This window comes from Lissotriton helveticus, chromosome 1_1, assembly GCF_964261635.1.
Source record: "Lissotriton helveticus chromosome 1_1, aLisHel1.1, whole genome shotgun sequence".
NCBI classification, from domain to species: Eukaryota; Metazoa; Chordata; class Amphibia; order Caudata; family Salamandridae; genus Lissotriton; species Lissotriton helveticus.
This window is the reverse complement of record NC_136057.1, coordinates 1,863,873,776-1,863,897,958: the sequence shown is the minus strand read 5'-3', so window position 1 is coordinate 1,863,897,958 and position 24,183 is coordinate 1,863,873,776. Positions and strand designations below refer to the sequence as shown.

General features: G+C 44.5%; 1 protein-coding gene across 8 annotated transcripts in view; it reads left to right on the top strand.

Annotated features, from left to right (window-relative positions):
- The first annotated feature begins 12,655 nt into the window (after positions 1 to 12,655).
- Positions 12,656 to 24,183, top strand: part of RC3H1 (ring finger and CCCH-type domains 1) — an 885,277-nt gene continuing 873,749 nt past the window's right edge. For 2 of the 8 annotated variants that reach the window (XM_078641721.1, XM_078641675.1), the window contains exon 1: positions 12,659 to 12,900. The gene's annotated coding sequence lies outside the window, so the exon portion shown is untranslated. Of the gene's footprint in view, positions 12,901 to 13,835; positions 13,990 to 24,183 lie in introns of those variants that run through there. The other 6 variants (XM_078641728.1, XM_078641664.1, XM_078641742.1 and 3 more) reach the window with 5 other exon arrangements.

Below are 24,183 nucleotides of genomic sequence, written 5' to 3'. Positions count from 1 at the left end.
CCCTGCTCCCAAACTCTCCTTGCCCCCTAGACCGCGTTTCAGCAGCCAATCTACCCTTTACATATAGAGCGATATTACACCGCTAGCAGTCCCGTCTGTAGCCACAACCCTCCCCCTCCGTTGTTACTAGAACAAACCTAGCCTAAAAGGAACTAGCCCTACCGGCATCTTAGTTATAATGCCTTCTACCTCGAAAACCTCCCCCAACCCCCTCTCCTCACCCTACATAAAGTGACACAGCCCGAACTCCTTCTCGATCACCCTCCCCCCCCAATCTCTCACCCAAAGTGAAAAAACCTCAAACACAAATTGATCAGGCAATTCCCTGAATCCCTTTTCGCTGACATATATCACTGCACCTCCAAAGGGCAAGTAAAAATGGACCTCATCTTCCACACAGAATGGCCCGGCAAATGGAACTCCTCCCTGAGAGCACAACTACACATTATCAAAACCACCAAGACTCCCCATAGCTGCAAACTATAATTCTCTACCCCCAACCGCCTGCCACACTATGGGAACACCACTGTGACCATCTACTCCAACGGCACAGTCCTGATCCAAGCCAACAATGCCAACCTTGAGGCGGTTGATCTCCTCTTCCCTTCTCTACAGACTCACATCACCCACGCTCAGCCCCCCCAAACGCTCCCCTCCCACCCGGGCAACCAGTCTCCCCAAATGAACACCATCCCCATTCCACCTCCCGCTATCTCAAGCACCTACGCTTCACCTCTAGCCCTCTCCAATTCCTCCACCTCCAAGTTCATGGCTCCTCCTCCTGCACTAGTCCATCCTCTGGAACAACCCCCTGGGCAGAATCCCCCCAAACACTACCAGCCGACCTAAATACACACCCCAAGACTCTCAATCACCAGCCTATAACCACCTGCTATAAAAAAAACTACCTCAACACGACCCCCCTCATCCCACGCCTTATCCCATAACCCAAACTGACTACACAACTACCAACAGAAGACAACACAACACTCTCAATTCTTCTCCTCACTGAGGAGACTCTACCCAGAAGCAACCCACCTCCCCTCAAGAAGAGACAGGTTACCGTCTCTCCCATATTGAAAGCCAAGTCGCCATTATAATACATGGCTTAAATCTCATCCTACCAACCTCACGACACTCCATAATCCCCCCTTAAATTCTCACTCTACTCCAATCTCCCCATCCCCACACACCGTAGTCTTCCCAAGGACCCGCTCCCTACCCAGTCCTCCTGCCCTCTCTCGATCCTTGCCCCGAGACCGAATAGAACTATAGAAGCCATGTGCTCTGAGGAAGCAATCAAGCTTGCCTCATCATACACCTCCACCTCCACTCACATCCTGCAATCCACGATTCAGGTAATCACTGGATTCAGAAGTGAGCACTCCCTCCTAAAACTCACTAGGCCCCCAGCTTCCCTCATCAACATCCCTACTTCATCTCTAACAACTGAACCAAAAAAAGAGATCCCCGTACTAACTGCATGCTCATAAACTGCAGATCTGCCACGAAACATGCCACAGAGCTAGCAGAATCCATCCTTAACTATGACATAGATATAGCCCTTATCACCGAGACCTGGCTCAACGACTCCTCTCCTCCTATCCTGGATATTCTTGTACCCCTGGGCTTCTCCATCATCAACAAAGATAGAAAAGACCAAAAAGGCTGAGGCCTGGCAATCATTCACAACAATACCCTTTCAGTGTTCGAAATTGATACCTTCAACTACAACTCCTTCGAATGCCTAACTGCCAACATCAAAAACACTAACAACAACCTACTACACTGTCACCTCCTGTACCATCCCCCAGGCAACAATGCCATGTTTACGGAACACCTGTCAGACCTGATCGCCCACTGCTCTCTCCGAGACAGCAACAACCTAATCCTGGGAGACCTCTACCTCCACTGGAATGATAAAAACAGCGCTCCAGTACAAAACCTAAAAGAGCTATTACACTCTAACAACCTTATCCAGCACTGCTCAAAAGAAACTCATAACAGAGGGGCAATCCTGGATGCCATCCTCTCCCAACATGACGCAATTACTATAGATCACCACCCAATCCTATTCCACATCTCACAACCGTTCATGTGTCAATCTTCCATCAAAGACCCCCCGACATGGTCTAGAAACCTACCGCAGATCAACACAGCTGACCTAGAAGAAAAACATAAACACCCTCCTGCCATCTCCCCAGATGGCCTCTCAACTACGGAACTCACATCCCACTACAACATGACCAAAAGCCCACTAGGCACCAGGGATATGTCTATGGGCATGTCAAGAGTGTCCCCATAGTCAAGGGTAGCTCCCCTTTTTTTAAGTACACAATTTAGCCGTTTCTGCACTCCTTGGAGGTAGATCAGCGATGTGTTTAGACTCATCTGTCTCCAAGGGAGGCAGAAAACCACTAGATACCAGGGAAAGTTTCTATGTGTGTTGCATGTATGTGTGGAAACTGGAGTTTTGCTGGCTGTAATTGTAATTGTAATTGTAATGAGATTTCTAGAGCGCATGGCTGCCCGTGAGCGTCCCAGCGCTAGTAGATGCATCTGATGGATTAGGCGAGTGCGGAACAGATGGTTACGGGAACAGCCAGGTCTTTAGAAGCCTTCGGAACGGCATCAGATTGTGTTGGGCCCGCAGATCGAGCGGGAGGGCGTTCCACAATTTGGACGCTTGAAAGGAGAAGCGCCGACCTCCGGAGCGTGTTTTCTTGATCCTGGGTATTTGAGTTAGATGAGCGTTCGAGGAACTGAGAGTTCTGGACGTGGTATACGGGACAACCAGGTCCTTAAGGATTGGCGGGGCTTTCCCATGAAGAATTTTGTGGGTGAGGCACAGGGCCTTGAAATGCACCCTTTGCACCACGGGCAACCAGTGTAGTGTTCTAATCGCTGGTTTAGCTGAGCACCGAGTCTTGGTGTCCGTAAGAATCCTAGCCGCAGCGTTTTGCACAACCTGTAACCTGTCTGTGACTTTCTTTGGTGCGCCAAGGTACAGGGCATTTCCGTAGTCCAGTCTGGACAGGATAAGACCCTGTAAGAGCAGCTTTCTTGACTGAAAGGGGAGCATGGGGAGGATCTTGCGGGTGGTGCGAAGTATACCGAGGCAGGTTCCAGCCGTTTTTCTTGTTTAGGGTGAGGTTGTGATCGAGCCAAATCCCCAGACTTTTGATTTGGGTTTTGGGGGTTGGGGGCGGGCCCATGCATGGGGGCCACAGAGACTCTGGGCGGTAGTGGGACTGATTGCCCATCACCATAATCTCTGTTTTGTCGCCGATGAGTTTTAAATGGGATGAGTTCATCCAGCTGATATGTCCCCCAGGCAGGAATACAGGTCGATGGTAGGATTATCCAGCCGGCTTAGGGAGACAACCAACTGGGTGTCATCCGCGTAGGTCAGGAGTTTAATACCATACGGGATGACAATCTTTTCCAGGGGCGCCATATACACGTTGAAGAGCGTCAGGCTCAAAGATGAGCCCTGGGGCACTCCGCAAAGTATAGTGGTCTCCCTGGAAATGTAGTCACCCTCCGCCACCTGGAAAGTTTGGTCGTGGAGGTAAGATTTTAGCCACGACAGTGCTGACCCTGAAATACCCAGGTCTCCTAGCCGCTGAGCCAAGATGCTGTGGTTAACGGTGTCGAATGCCGCGCTAAGGTCCAGAAGGATCACTGCCACTGAACCTCCTGCGTCAATGATCTTCCTGACCTCTTCGTCAACCGCTACCATCGCTGTTTCAGTACCTTGGCCCGGGCGGAACCCTGTCTGTGATGACTTTAAGAATTCGTTGCTTTCCAGGTAGCTAGATAGTTGGTTATTGATAATTTTTTCCGCCATCTTGCTAATGCAAGGGAGGAGGGAAATTGGCCTGAAATTGGCGAAATTAGTGGGGTCGAGATTAGGCTTTTTGATTAAGGCTTTGACTACCGCCTTCTTCCAACTAGACGGAACCGAACCGCTTTCTATGGAGGAGTTTATCAGCTTCACCATTGGTGTAAGAATTGTAGGAGCGACTTGTTTAAGGTGTCTTATTGGTGCTGGGTCATGCGGAGACCCACTTTTGAGGGCTTGAAGGATGGGCCTGAGGGTTTCCTCACAGATGGGGGAGAACATATCAAGTTCTATGTTCGAGTTATAGGCTGTGTGTGTGATTGGCATTTTGCTGGCAGTGAGCGTGGACTGGCACTATGACTGGCAGCGTGGGCGTACTGTTCCTTGGCTGGCGGTATGGCTTGCGTGGATCCCCAAGCATTAGTTTTACCCAGAATACAATGTACACCTCAAATTTTGCTAAAAAGTCACATTTTCCTCACATGCCTGTGTGGGAAAGTTGAAGGATCACCGCACCAGCACAAATTTCCTACCACCCAGCGTTCCCCTCAATCTCCTGATAATAATGATACCTCATGTGTGTGGGTAACCAAAACAGAGGCAGCTTAAAAACGTACTTAAAAAACTGCCCTTATGGACACATTTTGGTTCCCCCTCAGTTTTTTATTTTATAGGTTTTTAGGCAGACTCTGCTTTGGGCACCCACACAAGTGAGGTGTCATTTTTATCAAGAAACAGAGGGGGATGCTGGGTGGTAGAAAACGTGTGCCGTCACGCTGATCCCACACAGAAATTTGAGGAAAATTCTATTTTTTTTTAACTAAATTTGATGTCTGCAGGGGATTCTGGGTAAGAAACCGCATGGATCCCCCAAAAGTTTTCTTATACAGAATCTCCTGCAAACAGCAAATTTAGCTGAAAACGTTACATTTTCCTCACATTTCTGTGTGGGAAAGTTGTGGGAACACATGGCTGACACAAATTTCCTTCCACCCAGCATTCTCCCAGGTCTCCTGATAAAAATGGTACCCTACTTGTGTGAGTGGGCCACATGCCTGTGACAGGGAAGGGCCTAAAACATATTGTGGAGACTTCAAAATTAGCTAGCACAAAACAGCCTGGCTTTGCAGAGGGGCATCTGTGTTTTTGGTCCTGGGCTCAGCAGCCATATAGGGAAACCTACCAAACCCAAACATTTCTGAAAACTAGGCACCCTGGGGAGTTCAGGGAGATGTGGCTTATGTGGATCCCCCAATGTTTTCTTACCAAGAATCCCCTGCAAACATCAAATTTAGCTCAAAACATCACAGGTTGTAATGACACACTGATTATTCTTACTGTTCCAGACCTTAAACCACGTTAGGATTTGGCTACAGGGCCACTCCATTACCTTTCGCCCTCGGGGAACAAGAAATCCAAATATATTGGGTGAGTTGACGTGGCAAGGTGTGCAGACAAGGATTCTTGCGTGATGCATGATGTTGCGATGTTTAAAGATATCTGGTACATAATGTGAGCAGAAGGGTTAAAGCACTAATATTACTTGGCACAAACAAAAAATAGCATGTAATACACGATAACGCATAATATGCTGTTTCCTCTGTATTCCTGCCACCTGAGAATGGGAGGACAAGCTGATGCATGTACCAGGAGGGCACACATTGTGAAGTGCTGCATGTGAGAGCTCTCTGAATGAGTGGCATGGAGTGAACATGGCACTTTTATTTTTCACAGACTGAATTCCGAATTTTGTCAACTTTTCAGAAATGTATAGCTTTGCGGGATCCATTATTGGTTTCACACCCATTTCTATCACTAACTGGAAGGAGGTTGAAAGCACAAAAATAGGAAAAATTGTCTATGTCCCAGTAAAAGGCTAAAACTGTGTAGAAAATGTTGATATTCTGACAAAGGTATGCCTGTTCCTGAAAGCTGGGAAGATGGTGATTTTAGCACCGCAAATCCTTTGTTGAGACAGTTTGCAGGGAAAAAAACAGACGCTTTCTTCTGCAGCACTTTTTTTCCCCAAAACAAAATGTAGCTGTATTTTGGCTAATTTGTCGGTCCCAACCAGGAGAATCCACAAACCCTGGGTACCTTTAGAATCCTCAGGATGTTGGTAGAAAAGGACCCAAATTTGGCATGGATACCTTATGTGGACAAAAAGTCACAGGGGCTTAAGCACGAACTACCCCAAATAATAGCCAAACAGTTATTTGCGGAAGGCCTAGCAGCTAAGGGGTTAATGCCATTTATGATCTACTGAAAGCTCCCTTTTGTTATGTTGTTTATCATAAAGGTTGTAGACATGGTTACTTCTGAGTTTTTATGTTTCAGCTAACAAACATAAGCAGGCTTGGAAAAGGTTTCGAGGACAGTTATTTCTTCGTTGGAGCAACATGGGGAGAGGATGTGGTCTGACGGCTAGATTGCCGACTTTGGCTCTGGAAACTAAGGTTCGGGCCTCTGGCTCTCGTCCACATCCTGTGATTCTGGGCAAATCACTTATCTCCCTGTGCCTGAATGTGTCCTTGTGTAACGTAACCGGTGCTCATGTAAAGCACACCTATACCTTCGGGTTGAGTTTGCGCTATATAAATCTGCATTTAAAATTTTAAAAAGTTAATTGCGTTTGACGTATATAGATATGTGTAAACATACCCTTCAGGCAGAGGATAACAAATTAGCTAGCATTCACACCAAGAATTTTCAATTCTATTAAGGACACGGAGGCAAGGATTATGCTTCTCTTTCTCTTTATTTGCTACTCAAAGCAGCCATTTAAAACGTTTTTGTGTGCAAATAAACTACATTTCCCATGATGCTTAGGTTATACATCACATCCTGTATGACCCTATAAGAGCCACCATATCTTGTTGCTGAGCCTCTTTCTTTGCTCGAACAGTTTAGTCCAATAACATTAACTCAAGTCCAAACAACCGTCCTCCAACATGGAAGAAACAGAATCAAATGGAAAGTAAACGTCGTCTTAACCAGAAGTACTTCTATTCCATCTTCTTTTCAGAAGCTGAAAAGAACGAAACAAAGGAAAAACCCGTAACTTCTGCTTTAACAGAATATATCAAATACACATGGGCGGGTAAACATTACAAACATTGTAATATAACCAGGTGGGATAATCCTCGCCTCAGTGTCCTTAATAGAATTGAAAATTCTTGGCGCAAATGCTAGCTAATTTTTTATTCTATTACAGGACTGGAGGCTTCTGATTAGGCTAGTTTAATGCTTATCAAACACAACTGAAGTTATATCACCCACCGGTTTATAATAAAATTGTTTAAATGCAGACTCAGAAGACCAGTCAGTAGATCTCATGATAACTTGGATGGTAGAACCCAACATGAAGGTTTTAGATGCCATGGCACCATGAGCAGAGTGTGCCCCAAATATCTGGGTATCAATACCCGCTTCTTGCATGACTGCTTTTAACCATCTGGCTATGGTAGCTGTAGACACAGGTTTATAGGGTTTTTGTGACACAATCAACAATTGAACTGAACCATCAGGTTGTATAGACCTAGTACACTCTTCATAGGCCTTAAGGCATTGAACCACACATAATTTTGCATTAGTGGGAAAAGCATGATAATCAATACTTCTTGAGAATGATTTAGTTCTGGCAGTAATATTACAGGAAACTCCTTCCGGAGTAAATACTCTACCTGTAAGATCCAAAGCTTTGACGACGGATGAGTGTCGGCATACAGATAGACACAATAACATAGCGAGCTTGGACGACAGTCGTTTCCTAGTTAACAAATTATTATCTGGCCATCTGTCAAATAAGGGAAGAACATAGGGAACATCCCACAATGAAGAATACTTTGATTTGGGAGGATTCGCAACGCGGATACCCTTTAGCAATTTACAAATGACTGGATGCATTCCCACAGGTTTGCCATATTCCTGGGAATGACCAGCGGAAATGGCGGACCTAAAATTGTTAACAGAACGATACGGCAAACCTTTGGATGCTTTCTCCGATAAGAAATTCACAACATAGGATAACTTTGCCCCCACGGGATCCACATGTTGTTCCATGCCCCAAATAACCCAGCCCTTCCAGGCCGAAGAGTAATGCTTCCTGGTGGAAGGAGCCCAGGCTTGGTTAATGAAGGCCGCAGCTTTGTCAGAAAATCCCGTCATTTCCCATTGTTGCCTGAAAGCCTCCAGGCCATCAGGGACAACTGCCCCGATACTACCATCGGATGCACCTCTCTACGAGGGCTCTGGAGCATCGGCGCCGACCACGGAATCATCCTGGGGAAGTCGCAGCTCATCTCCAATAATATTGGGAACCAGGGCTGCGACTTCCACAGTGGGGTTATTAGAATTACCTTCGCCCGTTGACGGGTTACATGTGTAGTCACCCTGGAAATCAAGATGAAGTGGGGAAAGGCATGATTTAGACCTTTGGACCAGTCCTGGGCGAACGCATCTGTTGCTTTCTCTAACAGATCCGGCCTCCAGCTGAAAAAAGTCTGCAATTGACAATTCAGTCCAGACACAAAGAGGTCTATCGCGCATGTGCCCCACACAGCTTGTAACCAACTGAATATCCGACTTGGAGTTGCCAATCGCTGTAATCTTTGTGGTACCGTAACTTCCAATCCGCTACTATGTTGGATTGTCCCAGGAGGTACTCTGCTACGACCAAAATCTGATGGCTCCGGCAGTAGTGCCAGAAGTCCTTTGCTATCTCTGTCAGTAATGGCGACCTAGCGCCTCCCAACTAGTTGATATACCTCACTGCTGATATATTGTCCATCTGCAGAAGGATGCAGCAGGAGACTTGTTTGGGAGAGAGTTTCCGGATCGCGAACGACCCCGCTAACAGTTCTAGGCAATTGATGTGCAGCTCGAGCTCGCGCAGGGAACTCCGGTGGAGATATCTCCGCAGCGCGCCCACCGGCTGGCGTCTGACTCTATGACCACTTCTGGTTGAGAGCCGAAGATGGCTCTGCCGTTCCACACATCCACGTGGCCCAGCCACCACTAGATCTCCGCTCGCACTTTGTTGGAAATTGGAACCCGGTCCGTGTAGGACAGACCCTTCCGAAGGTGTTGAATCTTCAATCTCTGAAGGGTCCTGTAGTGAAGAGGGCCCGGAAATATCGCTTGTATCAAGGATGCCAGAAGACCTTCTATCCTGGCAATCTCCTGCAATGTTTGGACAACAGAGTGGAAAGCTCCTTTTTTATATCTTTCAGTTTGGAGTGGGGAAGACTCAATTGAGCCGTTTGTGAATTTATGATGAACCACAGAAAGTCCGTAGTCTGAGAAGGACATAGAGCCGATTTGGGTTTGTTGATCACAAAACCCAAGTTTTGAAGAATAGACATGGTCATGGGCAAATGCTGAGCAGCTAAAGTCGGAGTTTGTGCCATGATGAGTATATCGTCCAGATATATCACCGTGCGGACGCCCTGTTCTCGTAAGTGCGCTATCACCGGTTTCATCACCTTGGTGAAGCACCACGGCGCCGAGGAAAGTCCGAAAGAAAGGACCAAATATTCGAACCACCGGTTCTGCCACTTAAACTGCAGGAAACGGCAGTGAGGAGGAAAAATAGGAATTGACATGTAGGGGTCTTTCAGATCCTACCAGACCATCCAGTTTCCTTCCTTCAGCAAATCTGCTAAGAGATGGATGCTCTCCATCTTGAAATGGTTGTAGGTCATGAAATGGTTGAACTCCTTTAGATTCATTACTAACCTGTGACGACCGCCTTTTTTCTGAACCAGGAAGATATTGCTGCAAAAACCGCGAGGATCATTGTTGCAATATGCAATCGCGTGTTTCTGCAGCAAAGCGTCGAGTTCTGCATCTATAAAATCTCACTCTAGTTGGGAAAAAGAGAGTTGCCGGGGTGAAATGTCCTGAAAAGGAGCCTGATAAAATTCTAGGTGAAAATCCTGCATTATCAGTAGAACCCACGCATCTTATGATATCAGAGCACAATTGTGATAGAAAAACCGAGTACGACCCCCCCAAGTGTAACGTAAAGATTTCTGTAACTCTTACCTGCAGACTCTGGACCTTGGAAGTCCGCTCGATGTCCACCTCTATTGAAGCGCCTTCTGTTGAAGTGCTGTCTAGTGGGATAGAAGGTACCCCCACAAGTGGAATCCCACTCGTCTCGACCACGGCCGTAGTCTCCTCGCTGAGGACCTTGATGGTACTGGCGAGCGTCCTCTGCCTCACCCAGCCCAGTTAAAAAGGCTAGTCTGGTAAACCCACTTTATGCCAAGATTGGGCCTTGTCAAGGGACGTGAATGTACCTACATATTAGGATATTAGGAAACGTCCTTCACGAAGCGTTCACCGAAGAGATTACCCTCAACCAAAGGGCCCGGTTCTGCCGCTGCCAGCTCCATCAAATTAGAGTCCATCCGTATGAGGAGCGATTTACGTCTCTCAGTGGAGACAGCACAGTTGGCGTTCCCTAACAAACAGATCGCCCTTTGTGTCCACCCAGCCAAGACGTCGGGTTCTACTGGAGCACCAGACTCTTTCGCCTCTAGGGCCATCTCCAAGATTTTGGCCAGTGGCCCCGACACATCCAGGAGCTTGTCCTGACAGCCCCACCAGGCACGATCAATTCCCTTTTTGGGGTCTTTAGCGAACTTCTTTAGAAATGTAAGTAGGCTGACGTTTATGTCCGGTGTGTCCGCCACTTTATCAGGAATATGGGCCTAGGGCACTCGGAACGCAACCTGTTACGCACTTCCTTATCGAAGCTTTTGCGCAGGTTGTCGTGAAGATATGCAGTCACCTCTGGGGCCGGTGCCCAATCCGATGACCTAGGGTGTACAATGTCGGCCGGATTAAAGGTAAACAGTGTGTTCAAGGTTTGAGGTGGATCCTGTTCCACATTTTTTTAATTTCGTGACCGCTTCTTGGGAGGGGCCTCTTCCTCCTCGGGGTGTCAGCCCCTGTAGTATCCGTATCTGTTTCAGTGTATTGACGCTTAACCTTATCTCCCCTGCTGGGTGGAGTAGCACGTTTAGGTAGTGTTGCTAACGTACCCGCATGGGGCCACGACTTCGGATTAGGCGTGTCTGATGCCACACGCTTTTGAGGGTCACCTGGTGCCGTATAACCATGCCACTTAGCAAACCTCTCTAACTTCTTAGTAATGGGTTTCAACGCAGCAGCCAGAGCCTGCTGCACAGTACCAGGAACTGCCTTTCTATGGTCCGGTTGACGGACTCTTGGACAGAGGCGTCCAGAGCTTCAACAATATTGTCCTCCAGAGAAGTTGTTTGCACTTCCTCTTAGTACTCATCATCCTCTTCATACCTGACCCAGTCATCCTTTCCTGTAAGGTATGTAAACAGCCTTGACAAAATGAGGACCAACACAGAGGAGTACAGGGAGGAGACAACCCACAGCACACCAAAAGAATCAGGCACTTAGCTCCTCAGCAAAGCTGTATATGCACTGTTGCAGCCCACAGGACGTAGGGAGAGCCAAAACCACAGAAATTTGGAGCCTGTGCTCACTTCAGGGCTCTTATTGCAGCCAAGTAAATACAGTTGCTCAGAGTAATTTCCCAGGCTCAATGAGCTACAGAGCAATCAGGGGGCCTGCGCGGCGCAAAAAGTAGCCCAATTGGACTATGCACGTCGGAGTGATGCAAGCTCTCAATTTGACCGCACCGGCAAACTAGGGAAGCTGATAGCTGAAAGTGCAAGGAGCGCGCACATTAAAGCAATAATAACGCTGCCGGGGACAGCGCGCGGTACCTGCTCCTAGCGGGAGACTAATGAACGCACTGCCCGTTCGGGCAAAAAAGGTAATTAGCATATCGGTACTCCCAGCGGGAGTTCGTCAAGCACAACGCTCAAGCGTGTTTAAAACTAAATTGTGAAGCGCGACATACAATCAAGGCAGAAGCATTAAAGCCCATTAATCAGTTGGCGCTATAAAGCACATGGATCAAATATTGTATGATAATGAAAGCCAAACTCTGCGTGAGCAGCAAAGAAAGAGGTTCAGCAACAAGATATAGTGGCTCTTATAGGGTCATACAGGATGTAATGCATAAGCTATGCTTCATGGAGAAGTGTGGCTCAATGGTTAGCAGACCCTGATGCAGAGGTCTAGCCCGGGACCAGGGTTCAATTCCCTGCCTTGGCGGGTCTTGGGCTCAAAATTCCACGGACCTGATAATTCTCGCTTCAGTGCCTATTCCAATCATGGAGTCCCACTCTGCAACTCTGGGCAATAGCTTGCTTAATCTCCATAACAGCCCCCACAACGCTAAGGATGCCTGGCCTCCACCTTGGGGTTGCCCAGGAGTGGACACCTGACAGGGAAAGCCAGGATGGGTTCCACAGTGGTATTTGTACAAGCGCCTTGAGACCCTTGCGGGTGAGTAGTGCGCTATACAAGTATCAATTTACATTTACATGGGAAATGTTGTTTATTTGCATACAAAAACGTTTTCATTGGCTGCTGTGAGTAGCAAATAAATAGAAAGAGAAGCATAATCGGAAGCCTCCGGTTCTGTCATAGAATTCCTGTTGCAGTATGGATTTCGTGTTGAAAGTTGTTTTCAGTGGACTGTTGGTTATTCTTTTAGTGTTGCGTTTTTTTTTTGCACAGAAAGAGAAGGTTTTTTTTGTGACTGTCTGCCTCATATGGACCATATTAGACCAGACTGTTTAATGTACCTGTGGTGAAGCTGAAAACGGTCATGGGAAATGTAGTTTTGATGGTGTAGTGTTCTTTGGCTGCTCCATTTTGGAATGCTTAACCAGGATAATATCTTGTTCACGTGACTTCGATGCCGAGTGGCTCGCGACTGCGGATGGCGCCACAAAATGTATTGCGGGGTGGAGCGGAACAGTCAATTCCAGTCAGACTGAATGGTCTGGGAGAAGAGTCTGCTCTCTAATAACCCTGTTCCCTTCGCAGCGTTTAACGGCCGCCTGACAACCAGGCGCCGGCTCAGTGAGATGGACGAGCAAAATCACCCAGTGAGGAACCAGGAATCCCCCCCACTGATGAAAGGCGGCGACGTGCAGCAGGTAAACTTTGTACTCGAGGACGTATTCTTTTAGCAATAGAGCTTCAGCCAACGAAACCCTGACAAACGTTCCTCTGCCAAGAGAAACTCGCGGAGGCACCGTAGAGTCCGGAAACCACAACGCCATACGTAACCGACAGAAAATGTTGTAGCCAATCAGCAGATGTGAATATTCCGACCAATCCGCCGCCCGTCCTAGCAAAAGAGACAGTGCTTGCTACTATTTGATGACGAGCACCTGCTTGCCATCGCTGTCGCCCGTGTTGTACGTGGTATTAATATTTTCTGTCCATTGTCGTTTATAAATTAGCCCTGATTTCTGTTTATTTTCTAAATCTGCCAGTTTGGGTTTTATTTAAAGACAACTGGCAGCTCCTATGAATGACAGCATCTTATGGGTGTACTAAACCCGCCAATCGAAACTCGGTTGTAAATTATTTGGCCTATTATCATGGAGCATTTTACGAGGGGCGGTCTCACAGTCAAGGAGATAAGGCTTCCGAATTGAAGGCTTTAACTGAAACTAAAATAGGACACAGTGCGAGGGTACGGCTGCGGCCATCTTAGCATGGTTGGTTATCTTTTACAGCAAAATGTTAAAACCCTAATGTGTGTCTGATTCTTTCTTTAAGCACTTTAAAAAAGGAAGTGCTTCCATGCCACCATGTTACTATCGTATTTAAGAAAATTGCATAATTATTTTTAATGAATACATTGTAATCAGTATACACCATCAAGGGGAATAGACAAGTGTATGAGTCCCTTGCCATTTTGTACTGTTGTCTTTACCTTTATTGATGCCTATCCAGGCCCTTTACAGTCATAATTGCAAAGGATGAGTATTCATGGCTTGTTGGAGCCTACTAAAATATTCGAGATTGGGCTCGTAGCGCACTCGTTTCGGTAGGAACTGTGCGTGTTTTTCACTTTTTTTGAGAGCGGATTGGGCTTGTGTAGATTTCAGGCCTGGCAAACACCGCTGGGTGCTCCCAAGCCCCGGCCCTACTCGCCGTAAAATATGGACAGAAAACGCCCGTTAAAGGAGCTATAACGGACTGTCCAGTTACATTCTGGACAGGTGGTCATTCTGGTACGTGTAGGTTCATATTTATAGTTGAGAGGCGGGCGGTCTCTAAGAGGTATGGGTGATTTTACCGGGTTGTGGGGTTGGAGAAAATCGAGCAGAAATGGGGTGAGAAACGGCGCTCGAGTGCCCTGGGATGATACTAAATGTGGCAGTTTAATAGGAAACTATATCGCTCGATCTAATGTGGTGTGCGGGGCTTTAAAAATCAGTAAGTACAGGCGTAGGTGTCTGAGATGAGGAACATGGTATTTACATGGAGGCCGGGTATAGCGGATCACCGTCTTGGCGGGGATCGGGCTCCGACGAATTCTAAGAGAAGGATTTTTTTAGAGCAGGCCTGGAGGGATTGCTCTCAGTGAGGGAGGTCGCAGGTCTCCGTTGAGAAGTGGTTGGGGGGGGCTTCAGATATGTAAGAGAGTCCCTCCATTTATGCACCCCTTTGTCCTTCATATCAAGTGAACCTGTCCACATGATCGAAGTGATATTTAGCTTCTTTTTTTTTTATAAATTGAATCCACACTGTAGCTTGTTGAAGTCACTGATATTACATTTCTATTTATTCTCAATCTTGTGCATGCTTCTGGATTGCCCGACAAAAGTTATCGTTGTTTTTTTAATTTTTGCAAAATGGAGACAGGTTGTCGCCTGAGGATCACATCAGTGGTGTTAACTTGCGAATGGGTGAATATTTAGCTCTTCACAATGATATGTTATTGTGGCATGGATAGTCCATGTTGCGCTAATGATTATGTACGTGTGCCTGTGCAGGACCCTGTAAGCAATTATTTGATTTTGGTGTACCCATTTTCGTCTAGCACACTTGCTTGTTTTCTGGTTGGTTTTTAGTAACACCGTTAGAATAGTTTCTTATGTGCCTCACAACATATTGGTCATTATCATACTTGGGTATTTCATATCCGACTCGTGACTGGCTTTGGGATATTAACTGAGCCTTGGTTTTCCATATCTGAGTCCAGTAGAAAGGCCGTAGTGATGTGGGTATCTGCGGCTCCATTTGTGAGCAGACTTTTTGCACAATCCAGTCTTGTAGGAGGGAGGTAAGCAATAACTGACTGATCCAAAAAGTACCATACTGTTGAGCACTGGCAGTGAGCGCCAGACAGCTGTGTAGTGTCCATTCTCTTGTTATTAAAATGTGTTATTCCCTGAGCAACATTGTGATCTGGATCTCTACAAGAGACAACTCTGTTGAGTGGCCCTAGTGGTAGGCCACTTGTTTTTTTATAAGGAAAACAAAAGGTGATGGGTTGAATGTTTAAGTTAATCTCAACTTCTTGTAGTTACGTAGGGCTGCATTCCAATCTATCATTTTTCCCTCTGACTCTTTAGGCAGAGACTGGATAGAAACTTGGTCGAGTAGGAATAGGCCAGCTCCCCACCAAATGCAAAAGCAAGTAACCACAGCCTTTTGAATCATCTTCTTGAGTTATTGCTTGAGTCTATTGGCAAAGTGGGCACTGTACCCACGTTTGGGTATACCAGTCCCATTTGGGATGTAACACTGAGACAACGAGGTGATGGGTGGAATGCTTTGATTGATCCCAGCTGCTGGTAATTATTGAAGCCTGCATTCCAGTCGATCATTCTTTCCCTGCTATACGTCTTTTTGCACAACCTGCCTTTCTCTAAAGTGAAGTAAATATAAATTCAGGCACTAGTAGTGGTAATAACCATGTTCTCTGTGCTGCTAACAATAATAATTGATTGTTTTTCTGTATGTTTGATTTTCTGATTGCCCCCAGAGCAATAATAGTTGATTGTTACCTTTTTCTGTATGTTTGATATTCTGATTGCCCCAGAGCAATATCCTGTTGTTTCTGCTCAGAGCTGCTAAACTTATTAGCCACGTTTTACTAAGAAGCGTCCACATTTGCTGCAAGTTGAGAAACTGAAAGACTGGGCTTAGGTTTGCTCATACATGCCCTCTTCTATGCTGTCCTTTATGGTCTCTGTGGGCTTGTTAGAGACTGAGAGGCAGTCCAGAGGAGTGTTTTGATTATGGTTTTCACAATTTCTGAGCTAAATCATTGTGATATAATTGTGGTGTGGACATCTTTTGTAGAGAGCACTTTGGTCCCCCCTTTACTAAACTGTGGTGTCCAAAATGTTATACACTTTAATTCTTGGGTTGTTACGCATTTCAACAATGGTCTGTCATCTTGGCATTGAGCTACCAGAATCCACCACAAAAACCATCAGTTTTTAGGTTGCTTGTGGTAAAAGACAGTTTTTAAACATCTGTTAGGCATCACATTAACCTTACAGTTTTAGCTATTATGTAACTAAGTCTGATTCATATGATTTAATAAGCATGGTCCGCAATGAGGGGCGTGATTTGATTTTTGTGTGGATGCTTGATGACTTGAAATGTAAATTATCTTTTATGCCCATATTAAGTAGTTTAGAAGTGGTTTTGAAGCAGTGGGGCATCGTTAAGTAATGATGGCCTAAATCAATTGGTGTTCCATGCATAGTCTTCTTGACTTTGTTTTCTCTATGTTGGGTCTGTGACCCCAGTCAGATCAGATCAGAATACGCTTCATTTGATTAAAAAAATTATTAAACCATAAAACCACAAAACATAATAAACAATAAAAACATACATTTCATGTATATATACAAAATACAAATTCAAGCGATGTTTTAAGAAAAAATAGGACCATCCATTGACAGCCATTGTCTGATCACCCCTTTCAAATATTTGACAATGTGATCTGTCACAGATCTGTCATTCAGATATTGCCGCTTTAGAAAGGCGGGGCGACATTGTCTCAAGCCATGACTCATTAAAATTGGTAATATCCATTTTATCCTGGGCATAGAATAAAATTTGCAAAAAAACATAACATGGATTGTCGAATGAACAGAGATATTGTCACACAGGCATAGACATAAGGTGCGGGACCAGTCGTTGATTTTTGGGAAGGTAACCCTAGTGTGAAAAATGCCAAGGCGTAGGCAGGTCAGTAACAATCTATCATAGGATCCTGCAGTGTTCAGTAAGTATGGTTGTATCCCTGGTTGAGTCAAGAGTAGTTGGTGTATACTCACTGACGGTTTTACAATATTACTGGATAGATTAATGGACTCCAGATAGGCCAAACATAATGATTTTAAATTATTTCTAGTAACATTGTTCAGGCTGTCAGGATTAGAGAAATATTCCGGATGTCCTAGACTCTCTAAGTTTTTTTTTACATAAGTCAACCAAGAAATACGATCAACCCCATCAAGGGACAAACCATCTTTAACCAGGTCCCTGTTCAAACCAGTAGAGATACCAGTCCAAACTTTATGCCACAGCAAGATGGGCTGCAATTTAATCAAGTCTAAAAAATAAGGCAACCCCAACTCAGCGTGGCATACGAATGCAGCTGTGCTACTGGGTACAGCCAAAAGATATCTCAGGAACCTGTTTTAAACTATTTGCAGGCACTCGGCATTGGCATAACCCCAGATGTCTGCTCCATACATAGCAACAGAAATGCATTTTGCTTTATAGATTGTTATAAAGTCTGCAACGGGGCGCCTCCCCAATTTCCTTGCAAAGTTGATTATAGCACCAGTGGCTTTACAAAATAAAAATTTCTTCGATTCAATAGCTTTAGCCCTTAGACCCCTTTTTCAAAAACAATGCCCAGGTAAAAGAAATGAGCTGTGTGTTCGAGTTTCCTATTATCGATGAAGAATTCTCGGCACTTGATGCTGGGCTTACATTTCATTGTAAATGTTTTGGTCATGTTAACACAAAGATCAAGATCTAAAATATAGGCAGAAAAGCTGGTAATTACATTTTGTATTCCAATGGGGCTGCGAGTCAATAAGACAGCATCGTCAGCATATAGTAAAGCTCCTATTGGCCGTCCATTAATGCATGGCAGATCATGACCATCATTACCTAATTTTGCTCCCAGGCTATTAATATAAAGAGTGAACAAGAGGGGTGCCAACACGCACCCCTTCCTCACCCCCTTCTTTACTGGTAGGGTTTTACTGAGTTCACCACCCCTTCGATAGCGCACCTGGGCACTAGCATCTCGATAAGACTGTTTTAAAAAAATTAAGAATGGGTGGATCAACCCCCATACTATCTAAAATTCTCCATAGCTTCTGATGGTTAACACAGTGCCAGAATCCACCACAAAACCCATCAGTTTGTAGGTTGCTTGTGGTAAAAGACAGTTTTTAAACATCTGTTAGGCATCACATTAACCTTACAGTTTTAGCTATTATGTTACGAAGTCTGATTCAGTTGATTTAATAAGCATGGTCCACAATGAGGGGTGTGATTTGATTTTTGTGTGGTTGCTTGATGACTTTGAATGTAAATGATCTTTTATGCCCCTATTAAGTAGTTTAGAAGTGGTTTTGAAGCAGTGGGGCATCGTTAAGTAATGATGGCCTAAATCGATTGGTGTTCCATGCATAGTCTTCTTGACTTTGTTTTCTCTATGTTGGTTCTCTTTGACCCCAGTCTGCTCTCTCTCTAATGATGTTTTTCTCTACTCTTTTCCTTTGCTCACATCGAATGCATGTTTTAACCGAAGAAATCACAGGATGCTGGTCAGTGATGGCTGGCATCTAAGGGGGACGGATGGGGCGGTCGTGCGTGCAAATATGTTAATTTAAAAAAAAAAACTTGCCTTAATCACTGTCCTCAGACTTCCTCAGCTCCTTCTCTCTTCTTAACCGGATGCTGCAGTGTGGGCACCAATCCTAGCGCTGCTCTCATGCTGTAAGAGCAGCACTCTGATTAGAGGGAGTGGCCTCACTTGCCGCTCCCATGGATACTGGAGCCCTGCACTTACTCTGCTGGGTTAGACAGACAGCCAGTCAAAAAAGATATGCACACTTTGAAAAGTGAAAATACATCCCACCCTCCACCCTGCTGCTGTTGTTAAGCAACAGCCAGCCCCCGTCTTGATGAGTGTCAGGACGGGAGGACGAAAAAAAATTGGTAATGTATTAACATTTTATTTTTCATCTTTGTGGGGTAACTTTACTGTGGTCACGCGCCTCCTCTCCAATGGTGGCGCCGCCCCCGATGCTGGTATGTTTAGTGTGCTTGAGATTCTTGATCTAAAACCCATCATCACATGTGTTTATCAAATGAAGGGCCAATCTGCCCTTTGGTGCATAAGCAATGTGTTGTACTAACTAACACCTTTTTACATTTTTCTGTTGGGAGACTTTTTTCCAGGTATTTGATTTAGCAATTGTTTTGCTCTAAGGACCAGTGTAGTTTTTTATGGAAAGTATTATACATTGTTACAGGTGTAGCTTTATCAAGGGATGCTGTACTTATAACAACATGGTATGTGGGGTTTAGTTGAAAAACTGGCGTGAAGGTATAATATTATTGGGATGCAACTCTATTTTAGTACTTCATATTTTTAATTGCACTTATTGTGATATTACATTGCTGAAGTTAAGAATCGGAGGTGCAGAAATTAACTGATTTATTTTGGATTAAGTGCCAAAGCTGGGATTGGAACTCATTTCTCAAGCTCAAATTCTTACAGTTAACCATGAAGAAAAATTCAGTTTCATGAATTCATGTACACTGCCCTATAGTCTACCAACCTGCTGTAGGTTAAATCCTAACAGCTAGTCATGTAGAGTAGTATCTAAACAAGGTGTGCATGAACTAGCTTGTCTTTGGGTACTGGACTTGGCTCTGCCACTGCTCTTAAAAGGCCTCTTTAGGATCCACTGTATGAATTTAGCGTGTCAGTGGGGTTGTTTTCTAGGCACACACCTATCTTTTGCCGGTTGTCATGTTAAATTGTCTTTTGAACTGTTTTGCCTCTTTATTTCCCTTTACTTTGTTCTTCTCGTTCTGAAGCTCTTGTATTTTAGCAATTAGGCGTTGTTTGCTTTGGAATGAGCCGGAGTACAGAGTTGGATAGTATTACCCATTTTTAGTGATTGCAGATGGTTCCGTAGAGGGTATACATGTAATAAATCAATCTCATTACAGTTGTTGATGGATTTTGATTAATTGCTTTCTCTATTATGACCCATTGGCATTCTAGTTGGATTATTCAGTGTTCTGAGTTGGCAGGTATGATGATTACCTGTGTTGTTGCTGCTTTCCCTTTTTGAAGCAGCGTTATTACAGAGCTGCTGTCTAGTGTTTGTGCTGCAAGGTTTCTGTGGTGTCTGTGACAGGAGAGCAATTTGCTTGCGTTTGCTGGACATATGTCTACTTAGTACGCCCTTTCATTGCTACACCATGGACTCATGGTTGGTATGTGTGACGTACCATTGGAGCCCACTGTACTCGCTCATGTCTGTGAGAGAACTCTTGTGTTTTATTTTTGTTTTTTAGAAGTATTTGGAGGGCTTCTGTGAGAACACCATGGGTTTAAGAACATTTGTCTAATTCCAGATGCATATCAAGGAGGAAAACTTATACATCTATTTTTCTTATTTCTTTTTTAAATTAATGTACGTATTTTTAAATGGTTTCTTGCTGAGCGCAGTTTTAGCATGTTGAGTTGTGATAAAGTCCCGCAATCGTCCAAAATTCATACACCTGTACAGTTCTTTGTATCGCTGCACTGCAGGTGTAGTAACTTGAATAATCTACTCAACCTAATGTACTTGACCCATAAACTGGTCTCAACTTTGATCCTAGGCAAATATTTTATTTTATAGAGCCACATTTTTCTTCATTACCAGATATGAGCACCTTTAAATTCGTGAGTTCAGCATATTTGCTATACAAAAAACTCATTTTCTTTCATTTATTTAATAGACTAAACTTTTTCTCCATGTATAATAAGAATTGAGGCCACATATAAGATACACATGACCCCTGACTTGTTTCTTGATTTACTAATAGCATTTTCATCAGGGTGGGGGCAGGAATATTTCGCAGTTCATGTTTAAAAACTCACTTTTAAAAGGTGCATTACTAAAACATGATATGGTAGTGCACTGTCATTCACAGACAGCACATTTTCCATTCTCCATTAAAATGGCAACTAACTTTCCCACTAACATGCAGTTTTACGCATAAAACTATATAGCGTACAGACAATGTATGGAAATTGGGTTTCCGCAAAGATATTTATCATTTGCACATCGCCAAGTAAGTGTACCGCTTTGTTTTCATCCTATAAAATTCTTTTTTTCACTAGACAAATAAAAAAAGTTGCCTTCATAGCTACTGAAATATATTGCAAAATGTTTGTACTCTTCACATATAAGCAATTTCAATGTTGTGTTAGAGATAAAGCCTTGAATCTTACAGCCTTTCATGTCACACTCTTTGCACAACATGGTTGTCAAACAGTTCACTTTACAAAATCTTCCAACTTTACAGTCCGATAAAGAAAAGCAAATGTAGGAATACAAACTGACTCTTGATCCCTCTCTCTGAATACAGGGCAAATGTGACTAGATAAAAACAAGATTTAAGGCATCTTTATTGCTCATTTACTTTGTGAGTGAACAGACCAGTTGTTATCTGTCTGCTTGCCGGAGCGGGCGAGTGGGCCCTAAAAATAGCTCGCCTTGATGAAATATGACTCGCCATAGCGAGTGGGCAAGTAGTTTGTTTGAGGTCTCCTTTGGTTGATGCAATACTAACCTTGTGCCTTGTACGTTGTTTACCTGCAAAGCACAGAAAAACTAGCTTACTATACAATTATGACTTCTGGTTGAAGTGCAGCATTTATTCTCATCCCACCCTATCAAGAGTTTTTACAACAGGTCTTCATACAGCCTCGGTGTGCTACTTAAAATGACTTATTAGACTAGATAAAAATGTGAGTATAATTTGAGCAGACTAAAGTCTTTAGAAAAGTATTTACAAGAATTAGGGGTAACCTATTGAGGCAAATAAAGGGTTGCCAGATCTGGTTACTGGAAAAATCAGAAAGACTTGATTTGGTGGCCGCCAACTTTAGTTCAGTTATTCAACTGTGCTTCATAATGTTCCATTCATTAACAATTCTTCTGGCCTTTCTGCAGTTACACCTCAGAGTCTGACTCATCCAGTTATATATAACATTAAAGTTTTGGAATATTTGTAAATATCGATGTAAAACATTTATATTTGAATTACAGTTTCGGGATTCTTATGTTGTACATGTATCGCATCGAGGTGAGCCATAATTGTGGTGCCTGGAGTTAGGGTGGCTATCTTGTCACCCTGACTTTTAATTTTGTAGAGGATGGATTGAGAGTAAGAATGAAAAATGACATAGCAATGCACCAGAAAAGTGGACAGGACATATTGGTAAGAAAGCTGGAAGGAAGGTAAATGCTTGGGAAAGTTTAGGAGAGGAGTGTAAATGGGGGACTGACAGTGGAGAGGTAGAAAATGGGAAAGGACAAAAAGCACAGAAGGACAAATGGTTTGTGTGGGGCCCCACAACATGCTTCCTTCTATGAGGGACACTAACTGCCTGGAAAACAAGCATTTGCAATGCAATAGGTCTCGCATTAGGAAAGTTTGAGCTATTGGTATTGTAAATGACAATTTTTTTATTTATGTGTTATTTTGAAAATAGCAAAATTAATAGTTTTGTCATTTACAATGCCAATAGTTTTAACTTTCGCAAATGTGACACCTATAGCATTTGAAATGTAATATGTATTGTATTTACGTGACTAAGATGTATTGATATTACAAATAACAATGGCTTTTATTTTTTTTAAATAATTAATATTTACAAGTTATTGTAATTTATAATGGCAATAGCTTAAACTTTTGTAAATAACTTTTGTGAAGATTATGTTCAGTGTATTTTATTGTGCCAAAAATACAAGAACAGAAGTGCAATATAAACATCTTTTTGTGACATTTGTAATAAAGCTTGAAACATTGAGAGAACATATTTGAACCAGTTGTTGGGGCGACGCCGGTGAGTGGGAGAGAACGAATAACAGGACTCACTCATCACCGGAGGCAGATGAAGGCAAACGCATTGAGAGAGTGGAGGGCGGAGAAGAAATGAGGGAGGAAGCGTAGGTTAAGAAATAACAGAAGAGGCGCAGAGACAGAAGGTAGAAAGGAGCGAGAGGCAGTGGATGGGAAGGGGAGGGATGCCAGGGAGCTGTTTTGAGTCCGGGGTTTTTAGGGAAAAAAACATCGCTCCCCACAAGAGACTGCAGTGTGAGCTCTGATTCTGAGCTGAATGTACCACCTTCACACCATCTGCGACACAGAGGTGCACAAGGGGACTAGTGCAGCCTTGTGAAATAATAATAAACAGAGTTACTACGTCATCCCATCGCTCCCTATAAGAGACTGCAGTGCTAGCTCTGATTCTGAGCTGAATGTACCACCTTCACACCAGCCGCGACACAGAGGTGCACGAGCTATTCCGTAAGAAAGCAAAAGGCTAATCACTGCGGTAATAAGGAGAGAAGGTGGTGCGAGTTATTCACATCAGCTGTTTGCAATGAAACAACACAACACAAAGGCAGCACTGGGAACTATTTACTAGACCCTGGGATATTCCGACATGAAAGGAAGCCTCTGGAAGATGGTAGGCAATGCGCTCACTAATGAAGGAGACTAAAGAGGTAACTCGCACTTATTTTATCTACAATGCGATGTATTTCTAAGTGCTCGGCAGGACAGTTCGGTGTAATTTTTTGCCGTACACGTGGTGCCATGTCTGTAAACACGCTTTGACCTTCCGGCTTGCCTAGAGATCGCATCTCAACACAGCTTAGAGTAGAACCTTAGATAGGACGGTTAAATAAGGAGAGAAATACTATTAACGGGGACGGATACCTGTGGCTGGCAAAGCCTCCAGTCTCTACGTGCAATACATTTGTTTACCCAGCATGTGCGAATAGCACTTCAGTAGTCTTGATGCCTCGTGACCGCCATTGCAGACGGACCCGGAAGCTCTTGGCCGGCCGGCCGGCCAATCCGCTCGCGGCCGACCGGAAGTCCCGCCTCCCCAGGTCCGCGAGCTGCCGGCGCATGGAGCGCCCTGCCGTCCGGTGTAGCCCGGGTCCCCAGGAGGGGGCCGGGGAGAAGGAGGAGTGTGGCGCCTGTTGCGGGGCTCCTCTGACCTGAGGGAGCCCCGATTTAGATGGAGACGCGCCGTGAGGAGCCCCGCCGGAAGAGCGCAGTTGGTGAGTGGGGCCCAGGGCTGATGTAAAGTGCGTGCGTGCCTGTTTGTATGCGTGGGGGGGGGGGAGTGTGTG